Below are 6,938 nucleotides of genomic sequence, written 5' to 3'. Positions count from 1 at the left end.
GACATCTTTGGGTGTTGTGAAAGATATGGTGGCCATGAGGGTATGCAAATTAGAGTATGAAATACTTCATGAGTATATCTGTGGTGATGGATGTCTGTGTGTTTATATAAGATATTGTGAAGCTGAGAGTAAGTATATGTAACATGTGGTGTGCGTATATGACAAGGAATAACGCCGTGTACATAATGTGAGTGTGTGAGACACAGTCCCTAAGAGAAGGTGTCTGGAAAGGCCATATTAGCGACAATATTGCTAGGGCCTCAGAGGATGGAAGATGCATTCCCTTTTCCTTCGATTTGGGGGCACAGCTATACTTTCAAATCTCTTCCTGTATTTCTTCCTTCTGCTTTTTCTCCACATCTCTAGATTTCTGTCCTCTCAGCTTAGCTTCTGTTCCCTGAATTCTTCTAATTTCTATTCTCTTTATTGTTTTTCCCACTCTGATTTTTTCTTCTTCCCTTTTTCTCTAAATTCAATAACATAACATCATTGTTTAATTAATTAGTAAAGCTGACAAAGTTAAATGGATTCTTTAAGACTGTAAAACAGTAATAGTCCCTGGCCTTCTTTGGAAAGTAAAAGATACTATATTTCATCTTATTTACCTCCTTTTCCATTGATTTTTATTATGCCTCTGTTTCAAGGTTTCGCAATCCACATATATACATATTTATGTAAATGTACATGTCCTACCTTAAGGGAGAGAGAATCATTCTTCAAATGTATTGTGCAGTCTCTACATGATGCTAAATTTTTTGTTGTGGTTAAGGGTTTATTCATTTGGTAAGGATATTCTTTAATGGAATTATCTTCAGAGGGACAAAAAGATATACAGCCCGCACATGCGCGCACGCACACACACACACAACCCCATATGTTGTTCATACCCAAACATTATTTTGCAACCCATTTTTTTAACTCAACAATCTGAACAACATCTTTCTATGGAAAATATAGATCTACTTACTTTTAATGACTTAAGGTTAGTGTATCGTGATCACAGCACCCATTTCTTTCAATGTAGTTGTCAGGCATTGTGCGAACTAGTTTCCATTAAGTGCTAAATTTAATCTGTACATCCATACTATGAATTTGTGGTGTTATATCCATTTAACACTAGGAAATGAGAGGCATAAAGGAGCTAAATCAACTGGCCAAGGCCAAAGAGCTAAGAGATAGAGGGACATTCAAACTATGTCTGTAAAATTCACACATCTGTACTGTTACCCTTTTCTCTATATGGTATAGAGTATATTGTATAGGAAAATTATTTATTTAGCGCACCTACTGTTAGATTGTAAATTGTTTTATCCTGGTAACAATCCTATACATGAGTATCCTTTGAAGCAAAGTTTTATGCATACTTATTTTGAAAATGTAAAATACTAAAAACAGCATTGTTCAGAAACAAAAGGCAAGTCCATTTTGTAAATTTTTACTACTTTCAGATTGCCTTCCAAAGAGATTTTATGAATGATTTATTTGCCCTATTCTCAAAAATACAGTGGATGATTTCAATCTATTTCACCTTTGCAAATCTAATGTGAGAGGTACAACAGCTATTATCTTATTTTTTGTTTCTCTAAGTGAAGATGAACATTCTTTACAGAGTCAGTCTTGGGGCATTTGCATTTCTTCTTTGAATTGTGTGTTTAACATCCTGTTTGCATCATTTTCATCGGTATTCTTTTTATTCTTTTTAGAAGCTCTTTGATGTCCTAGTTTCCTATTTGTTGTTTATATGTTAAATACATATGTTCTTTATTTAACTGCTCTTTTTTACATTGTTTTTTAATAGACTATACCCACCTTAACTTAAGGGTTATGGTTTTCATGTCATCCTTAGAAGGTCCTTTCCCACAGAAAGATCACAGAAAGTATTCACTTACATTTTCTACTAGTAATAGTATGACGTCTTTGGTTTTGTTTTGTCTTACACTGAGATATTTAATCCATCTGGATTTGGGGAGGGATTAAGAATTGTTGCGAGAGTGTTTTGCCAGATATCCTAACACCAATTTTAAGTAATACACCTGTCTCTATTAAGGTAGATGACACTTGTATTATTCATTTCCTTAAATTCTTGATTTTGATTCTTGTCTACATTATTTCATTGACATTTTGGTTTTTGAGTGAATACAATACATATAAATTAATCAGATTTAACCATATATCTTAATGTGTCAGGTAGGTTAAATTTCCCACCCTCACCCCTACCACAGTGGGTTTTTCAAATATTTACTGTTTCAGTTTTTCAAATATTTACTGTGAAGAGTTTCACAAGTATTCTTCTGGATAAATTTCAGAATTATTTTGTTAAATTTCCCATCAGAAATGCGTATGGATTTTGATTATAATTGCACTTGATTTCAGCATGTTTCTGAGGAGTGCTTCTCAAAATATGGTCCATGAAATAATCACATCAAAATTATCAAGAATACTTGTTAGAAAGGCAGATTTCTTTGTTCCACCACCAACCTGTTGAAAATCTCCAGAGCCCAGGAATATTTATTTTTGACAAACTCTCACAGAGAGAATTAGTGAGAACACTTGTATATGAGAATCAAGGATTTAAGAAGCATTGATAATATTTCAATTTCCCATCTGGGAATTAGGTGTCTTTCTCCATGTATTTACGTTGATGTCTATGATCCTCATTGGAGTATAATTTTCCCTTTGCTTTGATCTTGACCATGTTCTGTTAACATGACAACTGAACATTTGAAAGAGGGTGCTGTTATGAACTGGAGCTACATTTAATAAATTCTCTGATAGTTCTCATTAATATATAAAAAAGCATACATAATACTAGTTTGTTTATAGATTTCTTATTGTTTCCAGTTTTCACTATTTTATTAAGATTTCCAGGCAAAATAATATTCACTTACAAATAATGATGTTACCATTCCTTTCCAGTCCTTGCACCTCGTAATTCTAGTTTCTACTTCTAATTTCTATTGCATTAATTAACTCTTTGCAAACAGATATCTTTTCTGAACCCAGAATTTAATGTGAATATTTTAACATTTCACCATTGAGCATGATGCTAGTTTTTGTTTTCAAATAATATGTAACATCATAAAAGGCAGTATATTCAAATTCCTTTTAAAATGAGGCATACTGGGGAGCCTGTGCGGCTCAGTCGTTTGAGCATCTACCTTTGGCTCAGATCATGATCTTGGGGTCTTGGGATCTGGCCCCAAGTCAGACTCCTTGCTCCATGGGAGCTTGCTTCTCCCTTTCCCTCATCTGCTCACCCTCAATTTGCTTGTTTGAGCTCTCTCTCTCTCTTTCAAATAAATAAGTAAAATCTTTAAAAAAATAAAATGATATACACCTAAGTTCCTATTTTACTTAAAATGCTCCTTAATAATGAAAGTAAACTTTATTAAATGCCTTTTACAGCATCTACTGAGATTACTTTATCCTCATTTTGACCTGTTAATAGGAAGAAATGCTTAAATAAACTTCCTAACAATCAGTTCATCTGTGCATTCATGGGAAAAATTCAATAGATAGTGATGCATAAATAAATAAAGAATAAAGTCTTTTGGAATACTGTGGTACCCTATAGGCTTTTATTTATTTTTAATTTTAATTCAGGTATAATTAACATACAATGCTACATTAGTTTCAAAAGTGAAATATAGTGATTCAAATTTCTGTATATTACTCAGTGTTCATCATGATAAGGATACTCTTAATCGCCTTCACCTACTTCCCTCCTCCCCCCGCTCACCCCCCTTTTGTAACCATTAGTTCTCTATAATTGAGTCTATTTTTTGGTCTCTTTTTCTTTATTTTTTCTGTTGATAGGCATTTGGCCTGTTCCATAATTTGAGTACTGTAAATAATGCTGCAGTAAACACACTGGTGTATATATCTATTCAAATTAGTGTTTTTGCATTCTTTGGGTAAATATCGTGTTATGGAATTACTGGATCATATGATAATACCGGTTTTAGTTTTTGAGTCACCTCCATACTGTTTTTCACAAGTGGCTGCACAATTTGCATTCCCACCAACAGTGTATGAGGGGTTCTTTTGTTATTAGTTTATTTTTGCTTTTGCTACACTCAAGAGACATTTCTAGAAAGATACTGCTATTTTTCATCATATTAACTTATGATTATTTGTATTTCTTTGGTGCTGTTTGTTATTTCTACTCTCTCAACTCTAATGTTATTTATTTGGGTCCTTTCTATTTTCCTTTTCATAAGTCTGGCTAGGGGTTCATCAATTTTACAAATTTTTTCAAAGAACCAGCTCCTGGGTTCATTGATCTGTTCCATTGTCTTTTTAGTTTCTCTATCATTTATTTTCATTCTAATCTTTATTATTTCCCTTCTTAAGCTGGCTTTAACCTTAAAATGATGTTCCTGTTCTAGCTCCATTAGGTGTAAGGTTAAGTTGTTTATTGGTATTTTTCTTACTTCTTGAGGTAGGACTATATTGCTATAAACTTCCCTCTTAGAAAAGCTTTTGCTACATTCCAAATATTTTTGACCATTGTGTTTTTATTTTTGATGATCTCCATGTGTTCTTTATTTCCTCTTTGAGGAAATGTTTTCATATTCTATCTGTTCTTTCTTTCTTTCTTTCTTTCTTTCTTTCTTTCTTTCTTTCTTTCATTCTTCTAGATCATGCACACAACTAGCTGGGGAGGGCAGAATAGAGGGAGAGAAAGCGAGTCTTAAGCCAGCTCCATGTTCAGATGGAGCCCAATGTGGGGCTCAATCATGACCCTAGATCATGACCTGGGCTGAAATCAAAGGCAGATGTTCAACTGACTGAGGTACCCAGAGCTTCCATTTCTAATTTGATTTCTTGATTCACCCATTCATTGTGTAATAGCATGATATTTAGCTTCCATATTTTGTCCTCTTTCCAGATATCTTCTTTTGTTTGCTTTTTAGTCGTTGTATTGTGGATGGAAATATGCATGTTATGACTTCACTGTTTTTTAACTTCATAACACTTATTTTGTGGGCTAATGTGTGATCTATACTGGAGATTGTTTAATGTGCACTTGAAAACAATGTGTATTCTTCTGTTTTAGGATGGTTTGTTCTGAATATATAAGTTAGATCTATCTGGTCCAATCTGTCATTGAAAAGCACTGATTCCTTGTTGATTTATATTTGGATGATCTATCCAAAGGTCTATCATTCTTGGTCTCTTGTTTTTAAGTCTATTTTGTCTGATATAAGTATTCCTACCATGGCTCTCTTAAACTTGAAATTGCATGATAAATGTTTTCCTATCTATTCATTTTCTTTTTTTAAATTTTTTAATTTATTTAAAATTTATTTTTTATTAGTGTTCAATTTGTCAACATACAGAATAACACCCAGTGCTCATCCAGTCAAGTGCCCACCTCAGTGCCCGCCACTGAGTCATCCCTACCCCCTGTCCACCTCCCCTCCACCACACCTAGTTCACACCTTTCACCTAGTTCATTTCCCAGAGTTAGGAGAAAAGGGGGAAATATCAGAAAGGGAGACAGAACATGAAAGAATATCTATTCACTTTCAATCTAACCTGCATGTATCTTTAGGTCTGAAATAAGTCTCTTGTAGGCAGCATATAGATGGGTCTAGTTTTTTTTTTTTATCCATTCTGTCCCCTGTGTCTTTTCATTGGAGCAATTAGTCCATTCACATTCAAAGTAGTTATTAATATATATGTATTTATGGCCATTTTGTGGTTGTTTTTGTAGTTTTTCTCTGATCCTTTCTTCTCTTGCTCTCTTTCACGGTTCATTCGCTTTCTTTAGTGATATACTCAGATTCTTTTCTCTTATTCTTTGCATATCTTATTACTGGTCTTTGATTTGTGGTTACCATTTCATTTGTATGTAGCATCTCCTGCAAATACCAGTTTATGTTAAGTTGATAGTTGCTTCTGCTTGGACCCATTCTTTATACCAATCGGCCTCACACATGTAGACACACGTTTTAGTTATGTGGTGTCATATTTTACAGCCTTTCATTTTATGAATCCTTTCACTGATTTTTACAGATTTTTAAATTTTTACTGGTATTCTGTTTCCTATTCCTTGTATTCTCACTTATGGTCTTTACTTTCAACTCAAGCAGTCTCGGTTAATGTTCCTTTTTTTTTATAGAAATATTTGAAATGCATTTATTGTAAAATTTTGTTTCTTATAACAAGTTATAAAAACTTATGTTCATCTTGCTCTAAGAGTTTAAGTATATATATATATTTTAATTTATTTTTTATTGGTGTTCAATTTACTAACATACAGAATAACCCCCAGTGCCCGTCACCCATTCACTCCCACCCCCCGCCCTCCTCCCCTTCTCCCACCCCTAGTTCGTTTCCCAGAGTTAGCAGTCTTTACGTTCTGCCTCCCTTTCTGATATTTCCCACACATTTCTTCTCCCTTCCCTTATATTCCCTTTCACTATTATTTATATTCCCCAAATGAGTGAGAACATATAATGTTTGTCCTTCTCCGATTGACTTACTTCACTCAGCATAATACCCTCCAGTTCCATCCACATCGAAGCAAATGGTGGGTATTTGTCGTTTCTAATGGCTCAGTAATATTCCATTGTATACATAAACCACAGCTTCTTTATCCATTCATCTTTCGATGGACACCGAGGCTCCTTCCACAGTTTGACTATCGTGGCCATTGCTGCTATAAACATTGGGGTGCAGGTGTCCTGGCGTTTCATTGCATTTGTATCTTTGGGGTAAATCCCCAACAGTGCAATTGCTGGGTCGTAGGGCAGGTCTATTTTTACCTCTTTGAGGAACCTCCACACAGTTTTCCAGAGTGGCTGCACCAGTTCACATTCCCACCAACAGTGCAAGAGGGTTCCCTTTTCTCCGCATCCTCTCCAACATTTGTGGTTTCCTGCCTTGTTAATTTTCCCCATTCTCACTGGTGTGAGGTGGTATCTCATTGT

Source organism: Canis aureus, chromosome 23, assembly GCF_053574225.1.
Source record: "Canis aureus isolate CA01 chromosome 23, VMU_Caureus_v.1.0, whole genome shotgun sequence".
NCBI lineage: Eukaryota > Metazoa > Chordata > Mammalia > Carnivora > Canidae > Canis > Canis aureus.
Note: the sequence above shows the minus strand (reverse complement) of the source record.